Source organism: Enhydra lutris, unplaced genomic scaffold, assembly GCF_002288905.1.
Source record: "Enhydra lutris kenyoni isolate GAN:26980312 unplaced genomic scaffold, ASM228890v2 scaffoldscaffold23, whole genome shotgun sequence".
NCBI lineage: Eukaryota > Metazoa > Chordata > Mammalia > Carnivora > Mustelidae > Enhydra > Enhydra lutris.
Window position 1 is genome coordinate 16,400,871 of NW_019154107.1, and position 19,106 is coordinate 16,419,976.

At 38.9% G+C, this 19,106-nt stretch overlaps 1 pseudogene; it reads left to right on the top strand.

Moving 5' to 3' along the window:
• LOC111150380 overlaps positions 1-19,106 on the top strand; it is a 40,527-nt pseudogene that overhangs the window by 16,037 nt on the left and 5,384 nt on the right.

A 19,106-nucleotide genomic window follows, 5' to 3' on the forward strand; every position in this document is an offset into this window, starting at 1 on the left:
ATATTCACAAATGACAGTACAGACAAAAGATTGATATCCAGGATCTACAAAGAACTTCTTAAACTCAACACACACAAAACAGATAATCATGTCAAAAAATGGGCAGAAGACATGAACAGACACTTCTCTAATGAAGACATGCAAATGTCTATCAGACACATGGAAAAATGTTCATCATCACTAGCCATCAGGGAAATTCAAATTAAAACCACATTGAGATACCACCTTAGACCAGCTAGAATGGCCAAAATTAGCAAGACAGGAAACAACGTGTGTTGGAGAGGATGTGCAGAAAGGGGAACCCTCTTACACTGTTGGTGGGAATGCAAGTTGGTGCAGTCACTTTGGAAAACAGTGTGGAGATTCCTTAAGAAATTAAGAATAGAGCTTCGCTCTGACCCTGCAACTGCACTACTGGGTATTTACCCCGAAGATACAGATGTAATGAAAAGAAGGGCCCTCTGTACCCCAATGTTTATAGCAGCAGTGGCCACGGTCACCAAACTGTGGAAAGAACCAAGATGCCCTTCAACGGACGAATGGATAAGGAAGATGTGGTCCATATACACTATGGAGTATTATGCCTCCATCAGAAAGGATGAATACCCAACTTTTATATCAACATGGATGGGACTGGAAGAGATTATGCTGAGTGAAATAAATTAAGCAGAGAGAGTCAATTATCATATGGTTTCACTTATTTGTGGAGCATAACAAATAACATGGAGGACATGGGGAGATGGAGAGGAGAAGGGAGTTGAGGGAAATTGGAGGGGGAGATGAACCATGAGAGACTATGGACTCTGAAAAACAATCTGAGGGTTTTGGGGGGGGTGGGAGGTTGGGGGAGCCAGGTGGTGGGTATTATGGAGGGCACATATTGCATGGAGCACTGGGTGTGGTGCATAAACAATGAATTCTGTTACACTGAAAAGAAATTAAAAAATTAAAAAAAGATACTGTGGCTGTTTACACCAGTAATAAATATATGTCTTTCTTGATCTGACAACACCAACAAAATAAATCTGTGCAATCATTTAATTTAAAAAGCATTAAGTAACAGAATTCTGGGGTCTTGAAATTACCAGTTTTTCAGAGAATGAAGAATCCTTCCGAGATCATGACCCTAGTGTGAGTAGAAAGGAAGGAATGAAATTAGATTCATTATAAATAAGATACTAACTGACAGATAAGGAAACTTAATTCAGTAGCAATATATTATAATGAGGATCTTTAATAGCTTATTGCTCCTTGCAAATATTCTCTGCTTCTGAGCTATATGAAACATGATTTGTAAATGTAAGAATAATTTGATTTGGATGTTCATTTAATTGATTCATCCAAATCCACATATAGGGACATCAGTTGTATTGTAACTCTATGTCTGTTTACTAATCTAAGGCAATTTGTTGAATAGAGGCCATGTGAAAGACAGTGCACAGAGCATCTCTAGAAACATCGTGATACATAGTTTTTTTCGTTTGTTTGTTTTAAGATTTTATTCATTTACTTGACAGAGAGAGAGAGAGTCCAAGCAGGGGGACCAGCAGGCAGAGGGAGAGGGAGAAGCAGACTCCCTGCTGAGTAGGAAACCTACTGGGGCAGGATCCCAGCACCCTGGGATCATAACCCGAGTGAAAGGCAGAGCTTAACCAACTGAGCCACCTAGGTGCCCCTGCGATGCAGAGTTTAATGTTAAATATGTAATAGGCACATATGTAAAAATAATCCAAATGTGTATTTATACAGAATGTATCTATTTAACTGGCTAAAATATAATTAGATATACAAACAAGAAATAAATGTGAAAAAAATACCATAGCCAGCATGTTTAGGAACATACAAGTGAGATAAACATGAAATAATATATTTAGCTATAATTCATAAATTCTCAAATGCTTTTGAGATGGCTTTTCTGAGAGTACCAATATAGCATTTAGCTACTACCAACTTCATTTCTGTTTCTGGGAGCTAGTAACCAGGAGATGGAATGCTACAGGGTTAGTGTTGGCAAAAGACCAGGTGTTTCAGATGCCTGTACTCACTGGCACAGCATGAGTTTTATGAGGATAAAGAGCTGGGAAATTAGCTTCTTCTCTGAGAAAACACCAAACAGCAGATGACGCCGGTGCTGCAGGAGGGCCTGGAGGGCCCTGGGGCCCTGGAATGGGAGGCTGCCAAGGCTTCACTGGAGGATTAGGCAGCAGCAGCCCAGACCTGGTCCTGGCCATGGTCGGGGGTGGGGGTCTCAGAGGCAAGGCCAAGGACAAGGAGTGCATCGACAAGCTGGGCCGCCTGATCAAGGGCATGACAATCAAGTCCCTGGGAGGAGATCTATCTCTTCTCCCAGCCCATCAAGGGCTCTGAGATCATTGGCTTTTTCCTGGAGACCATACCTCAAGGATGAGGTTTTGAAGGTTATGCCTGTGCAAAAGCAAACCCGTGCTGGCCAGCAGACCATGTTCAAGGCATTTATTGTCATGGGCGATTACAATCAACACACTGGTCTGGATGTTAAGTGCTCCAAGGAGGTAACCACTGCCATCTGTGGGGCCATCCTACTGGCCAAACTTTCCATTGTCCCTGTGGCAAAGCTACGGGTGGAGCAAGATCGGCAAGCCCTGTACTGTCCCATGCAAGGCTGACTGGCCTCTATGGCTCTGTGCTGGTGCGCCTCCTCCCTGCTCCCAGAGGTGCTGCCCAAGAAGCTGCTGATGACAGCCGGTATTGACACCTGCTACACCTCACCCCAGGGCTGCACTGCCACCCTAGGCAGCCTCACCAAGGCCACTTTTGATGTCATTTCCAAGACCTGTGGCTATCTCACCTATGACCTCTGGAAAGAGATTGTGTTCACCAAGTCTCCCTATTAGGAATTCACTGACCATCTTGTAAAGACTCACACCAGAGTTTCTCTGCAGAGAACACAGGTTCCAGATGTGGCCACCACAGAGTTTTTTATAAGAAAAATAAATTTAATTAAAGCCTGTTTAAAAAAAAGAGTTAGAAAATTATGACTCTGTATTATATATAAAGTCATGTCATAGTTACAATCGGTTATCTATCACCAAGAATCTCATAATGCTGCTATAATGTAAGAGAAGACAACTGAATTTAAAGTCAGAAGACTACATTGAAATAAAAGGCTAAAATTTATGAGCTGAGTAACCTTGAAAATTAATTAGGCTTTAGATTCTTCCACTGAAAATTGTAGATGGTAATTCTTTTTTACAGGAAGTTGCAATGGTAATTTGAGCTTGAATCATATAAAATAGCTGATATTTGATCATTTTTATCTATAAAAATGATCATTTCATTTGGATCAACCTAATAGTAAGAGTTATACATTTATTGAATCTTGTCATTTAAGTACTTTGTTATGTTCCACATGTTGTAATAGATTACAATGATAGCATCAATGTTTTACCCCTCTCGGTATATGTGCCCTTTGCAAAAATATATTTTCAGTGTCCTCCCATCACTAGTTGGCTGACCTACCCTGGGCTTAACAACTTGACTTATTTTTGTCAATGGAACATTAGCATGGGTGAGATCGTGCAGAGGTTTGAAATGAATTTTAGCAATGGGGCTTGCCCTATTTTGCTACGGGAATCTGTCCAGGACAGACTGCTAGAGAATAAGACACATCTAGACAAAGTTAAGGACATCCAGTCATTCCAGCCTAGGCCATTCTAGATCAACTGACATTCAGCCAACTCCTAGACCTGTTCAGGAAACCAGGTATAATTAGTATAGCCAACCTCCAACTATAAACTTTTAGTCGTATACCCTAGAGGATTTATATCAGTACTCATATTATTGTGGCAATAACTAACAAATATAAATGATTCTCTCATCTCATGCACACAACAAATCTATAGGCTCTATTATCATCCTCTCTGGACAAAAGAAGACACTGTGACCCGGAGAAAAGTTCAATGAACTGCCCTGGGTCATATTAAGAGACAATAAATGACAGAGGAAAGGTTTGAAATTATGAAGCTGGGCTTCAGAGGCCATATCCTAACTAGTATACTGAATGGCTTTGTTCTTGTGAAGATGAAATGAGATCATTTTTTTGAAAGTGCTTTGTCAATGTTAAAGCACACTAAAAATATAAGTCATTATTATGAAGCTGCAACTCTTTTTCAAAGATGCTGTAAAATTCCAACTAAGTTTTTTCTTTGTCTCATAAAAAAAGAAACCCCAGGCAAGCACTAGATGATTTAAAATGCGCTGTTCTTTGATATGCCAGTTACATAGGGAAAACTAATAAATGGTGAAATTTAGCATGCCACCTTCCTTCCGAATCGGTGATAGACCGCTGCTATTTGCTTGGCAACTACCAAGTAAACAGAAAAATAAAGCCATGGTTTTCTTGGCAAGTGTCATTAAAAATAGATTAAGTTTACAGTAAATGTAATCTGTAGCATAGATCATACAGACAAAAAAAACCTGAAGGGGAAATGAAGGCATTAATAAGATATTTCTTAATTTTATGAAGCTTTACACACATCAGACCACTGAACCAAAATAACCTAGGGAAATAGCAACGAAACAGGCCTTTATTCCTCAGCTTCGAGGAGTCATGCAAATACAAATGGTGCAAAACAAGAAGCTGATTATGCCTAGAAATTGGAATAAACATAAAAAAGAAAAGTCTGGAGATGCTAATAGGCATTAAGTTTATGAGGTGTGACTTTATTTACATGGAATATTCTCTATGGGCATGAATTTTTTTTAAATTCCATTTGACTTTTCATTTACATATATATCAAACATCTCCCCCCCAAAATTTATTATTTTCTTAAAAAAAATAAAACTAGAATGCTACACTGGGTGAAATGAATAGTGGGGAGAACTGAAGAGAAATAGGACTCTCTGTGGAAGCATGTGCCTAAGCTAAGCAAGGTATGACCAGAAGTGGGACTTTTTGATTTGGGAGGCTTTTGTCTGTAGGAGTACTTTTTTTTTTTTTTTTAATAAAACACAGAACTGACACTTTGAAAAAGAGAGAAAGAAAAAGTGAACTTAGAACAAAAGGGAAGAAAAAAAGGAACCTAAAAAATAAAACAGATGAAATAGAACAGGGAAAGAGAGTTCTCCAGAAAGCATAACTAAGACTTAAATGATTTATACAAAACCTATTGTTTCATCAGTGTCTCCAAAAGATCCTAGGCTTGATTTCACTGTTTCCTATTTAATCATTTGTTTCTCCTCTGATAATTGTTACCTAATTGTCTCTGTCCTCTGAAATAGGAAAGAGGAAGAATGCTCAGAAGAGCTTTGCTCTTGAGTGTCTTTCTCTAGTATTCAGCTTTGAACACAAACTATTCAGTCACTCCTTCATTCAACTTATTCAATCATCTACTGAGAGAAATGATAACTTTTCCTTAGGGCCTGGGCATATACAAGCTCTGCTTTGAGAAAACTGACCCTGCTTAGTGCAGATTTGGATACCAATTTTTTTACTGACCATAACACCTTCATAGCTTCCCGCCATCTTTTTTTTTTTAATTTTATTTTTTATAAACATATAATATATTTTTATCCCCAGGGGTACAGGTCTGTGAATCGCCAGGTTTACACACTTCACAGCACTCACCATAGCACATACCCTCCCCAATGTCCATAATCCCACCCCCCCAACCCCCCTCCCCCCATTAACCCTCAGTTTGTTTTGTGAGATTAAGAGTCACTTATGGTTTGTCTCCCTCCCAATCCCATCTTGTTTCATTTACTCTTCTCCTACCCCCTTAACCCACCATGTTGCATCTCCTCTCCCTCATATCAGGGAGATCATATGATAGTTGTCTTTCTCCGATTGACTTATTTCGATAAGCATGATACCCTCTAGTTCCATCCACGTCGTCGCAAATGGCAAGATTTCATTTCTTTTGATGGCTGCATAGTATTCCATTGTGTATATATACCACTTCTTCTTTATCCATTCGTCTGTTGATGGACATCTAGGTTCTTTCCATAGTTTGGCTATTGTAGACATTGCTGCTATAAACATTCGGGTGCACGTGCCCCTTCGGATCACTACGTTTGTATCTTTAGGGTAAATACCCAGCAGTGCAATTGCTGGGTCATAGGGTAGTTCTATTTTCAACATTTTGAGGAACCTCCATGCTGTTTTCCAGAGTGGTTGCACCAGCTTGCATTCCCACCAACAGTGTAGGAGGGTTCCCCTTTCTCCGCATCCTCGCCAGCATCTGTCATTTCCTGACTTGTTAATTTTAGCCATTCTGACTGGTGTGAGGTGGTATCTCATTGTGGTCTTGATTTGTATTTCCCTGATGCCGAGTGATGTGGAGCACTTTTTCATGTGTCTGTTGGCCATCTGGATGTCTTCTTTGCAGAAATGTCTGTTCATGTCCTCTGCCCATTTCTTGATTGGATTATTTGTTCTTTGGGTGTTGAGTTTGCTAAGTTCTTTATAGATTTTGGACACTAGCCCTTTATCTGATATGTCATTTGCAAATATCTTCTCCCATTCTGTCAGTTGTCTTTTGGTTTTGTTAACTGTTTCCTTTGCTGTGCAAAAGCTTTTGATCTTGATAAAATCCCAATAGTTCATTTTTGCCCTTGCTTCCCTTGCCTTTGGCGATGTTCCTAGGAAGATGTTGCTGCGGCTGAGGTCGAAGAGGTTGCTGCCTGTGTTCTCCTCAAGGATTTTGATGGATTCCTTTCTCACATTGAGGTCCTTCATTCATTTTGAGTCTATTTTCGTGTGTGGTGTAAGGAAATGATCCAATTTCATTTTTCTGCATGTGGCTGTCCAATTTTCCCAACACCATTTGTTGAAGAGGCTGTCTTTTTTCCATTGGATATTCTTTCCTGCTTTGTCGAAGATTAGTTGACCATAGAGTTGAGGGTCTATTTCTGGGCTCTCTATTCTGTTCCATTGATCTATGTGTCTGTTTTTGTGCCAGTACCATGCTGTCTTGATGATGACAGCTTTGTAATAGAGCTTGAAGTCCGGAATTGTGATGCCACCAACTTTGGCTTTCTTTTTCAATATTGCTTTGGCTATTCGAGGTCTTTTCTGGTTCCATATAAATTTTAGGATTATTTGTTCCATTTCTTTGAAAAAAATGGATGGTACTTTGATAGGAATTGCATTAAATGTGTAGATTACTTTAGGTAGCATAGACATTTTCACAATATTTATTCTTCCAATCCAGGAGCATGGAACATTTTTCCATTTCTTTGTGTCTTCCTCAATTTCTTTCATGAGTACTTTATAGTTTTCTGTGTATAGATTCTTAGTCTCTTTGGTTAGATTTATTCCTAGGTATCTTATAGTTTTGGGTGCAATTGTAAATGGGATTGACTCCTTAATTTCTCTTTCTTCTGTCTTGTTGTTGGTGTAGAGAAATGCAACTGATTTCTGTGCATTGATTTTATATCCTGACACTTTACTGAATTCCTGTACAAGTTCTAGCAGTTTTGGAGTGGAGTCTTTTGGGTTTTCCACATATAGTATCATATCATCTGCAAAGAGTGATAGTTTGACTTCTTCTTTGCCAATTTGGATGCCTTTAATTTCCTTTTGCTGTCTGATTGCTGAGGCTAGGACTTCTAGTACTATGTTGAATAGCAGTGGTGATAACGGACATCCCTGCCGTGTTCCTGACCTTAGCGGAAAAGCTTTCAGTTTTTCTCCATTGAGAATGATATTTGTGGTGGGTTTTTTATAGATGGCTTTGATAATATTGAGGTATGTGCCCTCTATCCCTACACTTGGAAGAGTTTTGATCAGGAAGGGATGCTGTACTTTGTCAAATGCTTTTTCAGCATCTATGGAGAGTATCATATGGTTCTTGTTCTTTCTTTTATTAATGTGTTGTATCACATTGATTGATTTGCGGATGTTGAACCAACCTTGCAGCCCTGGAATAAATCCCACTTGGTCGTGGTGAATAATCCTTTTAATGTACTGTTGAATCCTATTGGCTAGTATTTTGGCGAGAATTTTTGCATCTGTGTTCATCAAGGATATTGGTCTGTAGTTCTCTTTTTTGATGGGATCCTTGTCTGGTTTTGGGATCAAGGTGATGCTGGCCTCATAAAATGAGTTTGGAAGTTTTCCTTCCATTTCTATTTTTTGGAACAGTTTCAGGAGAATAAGAATTAGTTCTTCTTTAAATGTTTGGTAGAATTCCCCCGGGAAGCCATCTGGCCCTGGGCTTTTGTTTGTTTGGAGATTTTTGATGACTGTTTCAATCTCCTTACTGGTTATGGGTCTGTTCAGGCTTTCTATTTCTTCCTGGTTCAGTTGTGGTAGTTTATATGTCTCTAGGAATGCATCCATTTCTTCCAGATTGTCACATTTGTTGGCGTAGAGTTGCTCATAGTATGTTCTTATAATTGTCTGTATTTCTTTGGTGTTCATTGTGATCTCTCCTCTTTCATTCATGATTTTATTTATTTGGGTCCTTTCTCTTTTCTTTTTGATAAGTCTGGCCAGGGGTTTATCGATCTTATTAATTCTTTCAAAGAACCAGCTCCTAGTTTCGTTGATTTGTTCTATTGTTTTTTTGGTTTCTATTTCATTGATTTCTGCTCTGATCTTTATGATTTCTCTTCTCCTGCTGGGTTTAGGGTTTCTTTCTTGTTCTTTCTCCAGCTCCTTTAGGTGTAGGGTTAGGTTGTGTACCTGAGACCTTTCTTGTTTCTTGAGAAAGGCTTGTACCGCTATATATTTTCCTCTCAGGACTGCCTTTGTTGTGTCCCACAGATTTTGAACCATTGTGTTTTCATTGTCATTTGTTTCCATGAATTTTTTCAACTCTTCTTTAATTTCCTGGTTGACCCATTCATTCTTTAGAAGGACGCTGTTTAGTCTCCATGTATTTGGGTTCTTTCCAAATTTCCTCTTGTGATTGAGTTCTAGCTTCAGAGCATTGTATCTGAAAATATGCAGGGGATGATTCCAATCTTTTGATAATGGTTGAGACCTGATTTAGGACCGAGGATGTGATCTATTCTGGAGAATGTTCCATGTGCAGTAGAGAAGAATGTGTATTCTGTTGCTTTGGGATGAAATGTTCTGAATATATCTGTGATGTCCATCTGGTCCAGTGTGTCATTTAAGGCCTTGATTTCCTTGTTGATCTTTTGCTTGGATGATCTGTCCATTTCAGTGAGGGGAGTGTTAAACTCCCCTACGATTATTGTATTATTGCTGGTGTGTTTCTTTGATTTTGTTATTAATTGGTTTATATAGTTGGCTGCTCCCACGTTAGGAGCATAGATATTTAAAATTGTTAGATCTTCTTGTTGGACAGTTCCTTTGAGTATGATATAGTGTCCTTCCTCATCTCTTATTATAGTCTTTGGCTTAAAATCTAATTGATCTGATATAAGGATTGCCACTCCTGCTTTTTTCTGATGTCCATTAGCATGGTAAATTCTTTTCCATCCCCTCACTTTAAATCTGGAGGTGTCTTCAGGTTTAAGATGAGTTTCTTGTAGGCAACATATAGATGGGTTTTGTTTTTTTATCCATTCTGATACCCTGTGTCTTTTGATTGGGGCATTTAGCCCATTAACATTCAGGGTAAGTATTGAGAGATATGAATTTAGTGCCATTGTATTGCCTGTAAGGTGACTGTTATTGTATATTGTCTCTGTTTCTTTCTGATCTACTACTTTTAGGCTCTCTCTTTGCTTAAAGGACCCCTTTCAATATTTCCTGTAGAGCTGGTTTGGTATTTGCAAATTCTTTCAGTTTTTGTTTGTCCTGGAAGCTTTTAATCTCTCCTTCTATTTTCAATGATAGCCTAGCTGGATATAGTATTCTTGGCTGCATGTTTTTCTCATTTAGTACTCTGAATATATCATGCCAGCTCTTTCTGGCCTGCCAGGTCTCTGTGGATAAGTCTGCTGCCAATCTAATATTTTTACCATTGTACGTTACAGACTTCTTTTCCCAGGCTGCTTTCAGGATCTTCTCTTTGTCACTAAGACTTGTAAATTTTACTTTTAGGTGACGGGGTGTGGATCTATTCTTATTGATTTTGAGGGGGGTTCTCTGAACCTCCTGGATTTTGATGCTTGTTCCCTTTGCCATATTGGGGAAATTCTCTCCAATAATTCTCTCCAATATACCTTCTTCTCCCCTCTCTGTTTCCTCTTCTTCTGGAATCCCAATTATTCTAATGTTGTTTCGTCTTATGGTGTCACTTATCTCTCGAATTCTCCCCTCATGGTCCAGTAGCTGTTTGTCCCTCTTTTGCTCAGCTTCTTTATTCTCTGTCATTTGGTCTTCTATATCGCTAATTCTTTCTTCTGCCTCATTTATCCTAGCAGTGAGAGCCTCCATTTTTTATTGCACCTCATTAATAGCTTTTTTGATTTCAACTTGGTTAGATTTTAGTTCTTTTATTTCTCCAGAAAGGGCTTTTATCTCTCCGGAGAGGGTTTCTCTAATATCTTCCATGCCTTTTTCGAGCCCGGCTAGAACCTTGAGAATCGTCATTCTGAACTCTAGATCTGACTTATTACCAATGTCTGTATTGATTAGGTCCCTAGCCTTTCGTACTGCCTCTTGTTCTTTTTTTTGTGGTGAATTTTTCCGCCTTGTCATTTTGTCCAGATAAGAGTATATGAAGGAGCAAGTGAAATACTAAAAGGGTGGCAACAACCCCAGGAAAATATGCTTTAGCCAAATCAGAAGAGATCCCAAATCGTGAGGGGGGAGAAAGGGGATAAAAAGAGGTTCAGAAAGAAGAAAAAAAAAAAAAAAAAAAAAAAGAAACAATTAAAAAAAGAAAACCAATAACGAAAAAATATAAAAAGGAAAAAATATATATATATTAGATAAACTAGTTAAAAAACATTAAAAAAGGAAAGGGTAAAAGTTAAAAAAAATTAGCAGAAGAAGAAAAATAAATTGAAAAAGAAAAAAAATTAAATTAACTGCAAGGCTAAAGAATCATGGGGAGAAAGCCATGAGTTCCGTACTTTGCTTTCTCCTCCTTTGGAATTCCGCTGCTCTCCTTGGTATTGAAACTGAACTCCTCGGTAGGTGAACTTGGTCCTGGCTGGGTTTCTTGTTGATCTTCTGGGGGAGGGGACTGTTGTAGTGATTCTCAAGTGTCTTTGCCCCAGGCGGAGTTGCACCGCCCTTACCAGGGGCTGGGCTGAGTAATCCGCTCGGGTTTGCTTTTGGGAGCTTTGGTCCCTGAGCGCTTTCCGTAGAGTTCCGGTGGGCGGGAATGAAGATGGCGGCCTCCCGGTCTCCGGCCCGGAGGAGCCGAGAGCCCGGGGCCCCACTCCTCAGTGCGCCCTCAGAGAACAGCGCCGATTTACTCCCGTCACCCTGCCTCCAGCCGCGCTCCGAGCTGACCGAGCCTGCGACCGGTTCAAGGTAACCCTGAGCTGAGAGTCACTCCTCGGCTCTGTCTCTGTAGCCGGGTTCCCTGTTCTAATACCTGTAAGCTCTGGGACACTCAGACACCCCTGATCCTTCTGTGACCCTGCGGGACCTGAGGCCACGCTGACCCTGCGTGGGCTTCACCCCGGTTAAGCCTCTGGAGCGATGTCCCTCAGTGGAACTGACTTTTAAAAGTCCCGATTTTGTCCTCCGTTGCTCCGCCGCTTGCCGGAGCCGGCCCCTCCCCCCACGGTCTATCTTCCCGTCGCTTTGGATTCACTTCTCCGCCAGTCCTACCTTTCAGAAAGTGGTTGATTTTCTGTTTCTAGAGTTGCTGTTCTTCTTCTCTTCGATCTCCCGTTGGATTTGTAGGTGTTTGCAATCTTTAGATAAGCTATCTAGCTGATCTCCCGCTACCTGAAGTAGTCTCAGCCTGCTACTTCTTCGCCATCTTGACTCCTCCTCCCCGCCATCTTTTTTTTTAAAGGTTTTATTTATTTATTTATTTGACAGAGATCACAAGTAGGCAGAGAGGCAGGCAGAGAGAGAGGGAGAGGGAAGCAGGCTCCCTGCTGAGCTGTGAGCCGGATGTGGGATTTGATCCCAGGACCCTGGGATCATGACCTGAGCCGAAGGCAGCGGCTTAACCCGCTCAGCCACCCAGGCGCCCCCCGCCATCTTTTTCATGTGAAATTCTGTGACACTTAGTCTCCTTGTATTGTGCTTGATCAGATGAAGTAGCTTTGTATCATTCCTGCTGAATTTTACCTTATTGTCATTGTTTCGTTGTCTGAACCTGTCAGTCGTTTTCAATCTTGACAGTTTAATCCTACAATGCTATATGCAAATTTGTATTTATTCTTAAAAGTCATTGAAAAAATTTTCCACAGGCCAGATGACTAAAAACAAACAAACAAACAAACACAAGCCTGAAAAAATTGGCACTTTATTGCATGGCTGATGGACATACAAATTGATACTACTGCTTTCAAAAACTGCTTGGAAATACTTATTAACTTGAACTTGTGAATTCCCCCAAGAAGCCATCAATTATATTCCAAATTATAAATACACAGCAGAAGTGTGTGTACAGCTTATCAAGGGATCTATACAAGAATAATCATACCATCAATATTTGTAGTAGTCCAAAGTGAGAGCAAACTATATGTCCAACCACAGTAGAAAGGATAAATAAATTGTGGCATCTTCATATAATGGAATACTAAAGAGCAGTGAGGTGGACAAACTACAATTTACACACAACAATACGGATAAATCCCAAGGGCGTAATGTTGAACAAACTAAGACAGAAACACAACTACTGCATGAGTCCATTTTCCCGGGTTCAGAAACCAGACTAAATAAAACTGTAATATATAAGGATGACTAGTTACATGGTCAAGCTATTTTTTTTTTTTTTTTTTGGAAAAGGAAACAAGGAGATGACTCTCTAGAGTGGGGGAAATGGGGAGGACTGTGATGAGAGAAGCATGACAATTTCAGTTTTTTGATCTTGGTTATGCTTCTATGGATGTTCACTCCATGATAAATTACTGAGCTCCACATATGAATTTGTACACTTTCGTGTGTATTTTATTTCACAATAAAAAAGATTTAAAAACAAATAATATTAATTAAAACATCTCATATGGAAGCACCCCTACATGATTATCTTCTGGTTTATCTGTATTCCATTAGCCTAAGCTGCCATTAAGCACCACGTGTTTTAAATGTTTGCTTTTATAGAGAACAAATCTCTCAAATGAACTACTTAAATTCTTATCTAATATTTTCACCATTATTATTTTGTGAATAAGTGACATAGTAGCCTGGGATTGCTATGCTGGAAACGTATCTCGGAAGATGAATAGATAAGTCTCCTAAAATTAAAGACACTGAAAAATAATAACTAAGACATATGATAACTCTTCTTAAATCTCAGATATTTTAATCATAAATAAGAGCTAATTCTGAGGTGAAAGTCTTTTAATCACTTACAAATAAGTAATAACCATATTTCATTAATCCTAAAACATATTTTATTGCACCTGTGAAATCAGAGTGTCTCTTATAATCAAGTGCACCCTCAATCTTTGTCAGCTTAGGTCAAAGTTAAGGACTTCCAGAGAGAATTTTCATTTGCTTTTGCCAGCCAACTTCAGGCACAATCCATCTGAGACCATTTTAAATTAAATTCTCTGCTTGAGGTTTCTTGGACCATACTAAAAGTGTGAATTTAGACCTCAAACCTGCATGAGTACTGACTAGTCGTTCAAATTTGCCACCCAGTGTTGAGGTTGTAATACTAAGTTTCCCTTGCCGGTCCTTTCTCTGTAGCCACTCTATCGAGTTGCTTAGTTTTATACTGAAGCTATAGCCTTTGGTTAGACCCAGTTTTAATCAGAGGACTCCTGTTAGACCATTCCTCCACACAATCTTGGTTTTTCCTTTCTTATTGGTACATAAGGTCTTAACAACCAGTGGTATCTTAGATTGTACAAGATACAAGTCATAGGTAGAGATTTCCCAAAAGAAAATATTAAGCCTATAACTGGACAGGAAACCCAGACTGACTCTTACATATATCATTTTGTTTAACCATGTATTAATTTTGGTCAAAATATTGCTATATACTCTATATTGTTAAAGTATCAGGTTGTAATAAAATCAGTGGACTTACTTTGAGAACTGCAAGTATTCCATAATTTGAGGCAAAATTATTGTTTCTGTGTGCAATGCTTGTGTTGCCCCCTTGAATTAGAAGACCTATGAAGTCTCAGATTATACATTTAGAAATGTCCCTTGATCTTGTACAACATTGGGCCCATATTAAAGTCACAATAAAACTTAGTGAATATTTGGAGGACTAAGAATCAAACATGCAGGTTGCAACAAAGAAAACTTCTGGAAATAGGGTCGTCCATGTATGTGGGCACCCAAATGCAAAGGAAAGGTCAACATCTGGGCACAGAAGCAAAAAGCGCTTCTTCGTTCGTCTTCGTTATGAAAATATTTTGGCCTTGACAGGATCAGATATTATGGAAGAGTGCTTGAGAGGATATTGGGAATCCTATCTACAATGCTTGCTCCAACAGATTCAATTCACAGCCTTAGCAGGTAATAAAAGAAGCCTCTGGACCATGTAAGGGATTGCCCAGGCATAGCTAGGTGTACTGAACATTTTATGTATTAATGTCAATCTCAAATAAATCACTTTTCTGGTCTGCTGTGGGAGGGAAGGATATTTCTGTCAGTAAGTGAATGGAGGATTACTGACTTGCTGACCTTTCCTGACTGTGATAAAAGATGACTTCTTTCCTTTCAGCAATACTTTAAAAATGGAAATTGCTCTTTTAAATGTAGGATGTGAGAATGAAGGAGGGAGCCCACTATTATTCCATAAATAGATGGTGGCAGAGGGCACCCCTTGGGAAAGGGAGAAATTCTCATTAGGGCTATTTTTCTGAGAGTTGTCACTATGCATGTGTTTGCATTTAAAGACTGGAGAAAGGAGGAAGCAATTCCTGACCTGATGTATTTTTAAGACTCTATTCTTATTCCTGAAGCATTTAAATATAGTGTGTAAAATACAGCACTCCTAAATGCCTTGTACTGTGATTGTTATGTGGATTCTTATGTCATTTTCCTGATGAAGGAGTCAGGATTGCAAAATTGTTTTGCCTCACATTATTAGATCCAAATAAGAATGGAAAATACCAAGGCATGTATTTTCCCTTGACCGAGGAAATGGGACAGTTGCTGGTATTTCAAAACACAAATGGCCTTTGCTGCACAGGCCAGGGAAAAAAGAATGTGCTAAAGGATTGGACTTTTTGTTAGATGTGTTCAAGGATCTTTTGAAGGCCTGAGAAATGTAAATGAATGAAAAAAATGATGATGTAGGATATTTAGTGATATCAGATACTGAAACAACTAAAATGGGCCAGAGAAAGTCCCACCATATCCCTGAAGCCTTCTATCACTTAAGTCTTAAGGGGCCCTTTTCCCAATAGTACTAGTTGTCAGAGCCACTCTTTGTCTAATATTGTGTGTACATGTGGCTTCTCTGGACAATCTGAAGATACTGTTCACAGAATGAAGGGATCGTATATTATACCAGCAGTAGTGAATCAGTTGGTCTTAAGGGCACGAGGCCATCAGCTGTCATCCAGAGTCACAGAATAAATGTCCATCAAAGCTAAAATTCACATCAATCAATAGAACTTTATTTTTAAATTAAATAGAAAAAAAAACAATAAAACAAAAAAAAACTCTCAAAATGGATCACTTAGTCCCTGGATGAAAGCTGTGGAGATGACAGATAATTTGATTGCCTATAATACTTTGCACCAAGAACTAAAAATTTCATCCTATTATGTCGTGTAAACACCTAAATATTGTTGGTCTGATGTTCTTCCTTTTAAGAACAATCCTCCTCTTGAAGTTGTTAGTATCTATATCATAGATTAAGTCTTTGACCTTGGGTTTAGTTGTCTGTGCTTGTATGTAACTACTTTGTCAGGTGTTGGAGCCACTATGTAGCCAAAGGATGATTTAAGAATAACTGTAACCATCAGATTGACTTGCTTAAGGAGCCATGCAGATCAAATCTCCAGAGAAGTTGGATGAGTAGACTCTTTTACTATATTCTGTTAACTGGGTTTGCTCCAAAATGCTTGATTCTACTTGGGCTTGATGCACCTGAGCCCAAAGCAGCAGTAGAGTAAAGGTAATGGAAACTTTGGTTGATAATATTGTGTATGTGAGGGGCGCCTGGGTGGCTCATTTGGTTGAGTGTCTGCCTTCAGCTCAGGTCATGATCTCCAGGTCTTGGGATCAAGCCCCTCATTGGGCTCTCTGCAGAGCAGGGAATTTGCTTCTCTCTCCCTCTCTGTCTCCCTCTGCCCTTCCCCCCTGCTCATTCTCTCTCTCTTTCTCTCCCTCAAGTAGATAAATAAAATATTTAAAAAATATATTGTGTGTGTGAGATATTAGTTTGAAATCCTCAAAATAAGCCATAAATTCAAAGAAATAGGCAAAGTCAGAAAGACTGGCATTCTTGGAGAACACATGAGAATGGTGCTCTCTGGGGTTGTGCAGCACAACAACTCTTAGGGGCTAATGTAGATTGCCAGTGCATTCTAGATATAGGATGGGGGAGAAATTACGATAAGTGGCTTCCGAGATTCCAGGGCAGCTTTTCTGCCATCTGATAATTATTGATCTTTCCTCCTTAGTGTATGACTTTGATCCTGGAAAATATATATACAGAGAACAGGGAATTTACATTAAAATCTTTTCACTGAGCTGTATTATACTGTGAATGAGGCATTGTAACGTGAATAAGACAAGTGGGAGTAAATTTTGACAGGGAAATGGAGTGTTGGGCACCCTAGGTTGGGATGGGAAGTGTGCCAAGAAATCTTCCCAGTTCTCTTTTGGACATTTAGCACAACCTACATATTGAACCCTCTAATGAAGGGTACTTTGTCTAACAGAAGTTCTATTGGTTCCAAATAAAACTGGTTTAATCAAAACAGGAAATTATTGGAAGGACACAGGAGTATTTCATGGAACACAGGCAGCTTGACTTTACTAGGAACTGATACTGTTTCCCACTCTCTAGGTCTTACATGGTCCTTCTTGTCTGCTTCTTTCTGCATATCTATTTCATTCCTTTATTCTCTGCAGTTTTTCTTTGCATCCCTGCACACATACCCCAAAACCCCATGCATTTTATTATTATTTATGCATTTTATTACTAGCTACATGCAGAGACCAATTCCAAATTAATGGGCAAGAGAAACAGAGGAGGCTAGCTTAAGGCAGGAACCATCTCTGCAGTAATTACCTCTGACCAGGGGTGCAGGGTCATGTGGTGTAAATATGGCCGCCTGCCAAGTCCTCCACTGTTCTCAGAAAAATCATTATGGGTGGAGCACACACTCCAAAGCTAATCAATTACAACAACCTGTCCGGTTTCTGCTTTCATACTTTCACAGTCTTATACCACATAGTTAGGACTAAATGGTAAGACTTGGAAGATCTAGCTGTTTGATCTCCTTTTCCTATATTTTTCCTCAATCGTTACTCTAACTGTAACTTTGTATTTCTATTAAGTTGTAAATCTAAAAAAGTTCCAGTTCCAAAATAGATAATATGAAAATCATTCTAAGCATATAAATGCATGAAATTTTTACATATTTATACTAATAAATCAAAACCAGCCTTAGTTTAGGAAAATAGCATGTTACATGTGTTTTCCCTGTCCAAATGGCACAATAGTCAAAGAAACCTAACTGAAGCCAAACTGTGCTTTTGGTTTGAATGGGCATGAGAAGTCTTAGTGTTTACTTCAACTTCTAGAACATTTCTAATTAAAAAATGTTATCCATTCATTGGCAGTAGGAGGTTGGATCCTGGTGTGTAGGATCATACTTGAACTTGCTAAAGCTCAAAGGCCTGGCCAAATTATGTACTAATGTTTATTGACTTTTGATACAGATAGGGAAAAATAATTTTATACAGGCCTGAAGAAATGGGAGAGAGTAATTCAAAGTATTCCATGTCTTGAAAATTGGCTAGAAAGATGTTCTAAATATTGAGGCTTGCACAGAAATACCCTGAGAATAGACTTTTCCAAAATTCTGCTTCATTGAGCAGCATTTAAAAATATCAAGGTCTTCAGAAAATATAACTGAAAATTTTATATGAAACATTACACCTCCATAAGGATTTCTATATTATGTCAAATTTATGCCAAAATTTTTCCAACAGTGAACAGCATTCAGAGGGTGGAGTTGAATGAGAAGCATAATTTTCATTATCGTAAGTGTTAAATGTTTTATTATTTAGGGAAGCAAAATTTTCCTCCTCAAATGTTTCTTTTGGCCTGTGGATTACTTTAGGCTGATTGTTTTTAAGAAACAGTCGACTCAAGGAGTTTTTCTTTTTTGCTTCTTCCATAACTGCTTGAAAGGATTTAGACAGAGGATCTGCTCCCAGAGACAGCTATCACCACAGATAACTATAGTATAATATGAACTAGGTGGGATAGACAGGGAGGAACCCTACCTAGTCCTGTTCGAGCCAAGTCCTCTATGTCCTATTGTTTCTGGAAGGCTCAGCAAATACCGTTTACCAAACATTGACTTTTTCATCTTCCCGTGAATTGCCTTTCTTCCCTTTGTAGCCCCAGACCCCTACCTGCTTCTTAGCTGAAATGCCTGACTGCCTGTGGGCCTCATAATCTTATAGAGTCCCCATATGTACATAATTAAATTTGATTTTCTCCTGTTTAACTGTCTCATATCAATTTAATTCTTAAGACTAGCCAAAAAAAAAAAAACTTGAATGGTAGAGGAAAATTTTTTCCTTTCCAATGATTACAATTTCTCATTTTGCTTCTTTCGGACACATCACTATACAAGTAAGTAACGCGATCATAATAGCTAGATAATGTTTAAGAAGAATCACCTAAATGTTAGAAATTGGAAAAGTGTTCTTGATGTTAGGAGTTGCTACATTCCCACTGAACAGTGATATGGCCACAAAAGTCTCCAAAAACACTTTGATAGAGAAGTTTGTGTGTGGGAGAGGTTCTCAAGCATGAGAGCATTATGTCTTTTCAGTTAATACATGGCATCAACGAGTTAGCACAAGGTATCTGTTAACACAAGTATCTCCTCCATTTATCCCTTAACAATGTAATCCCTCATTC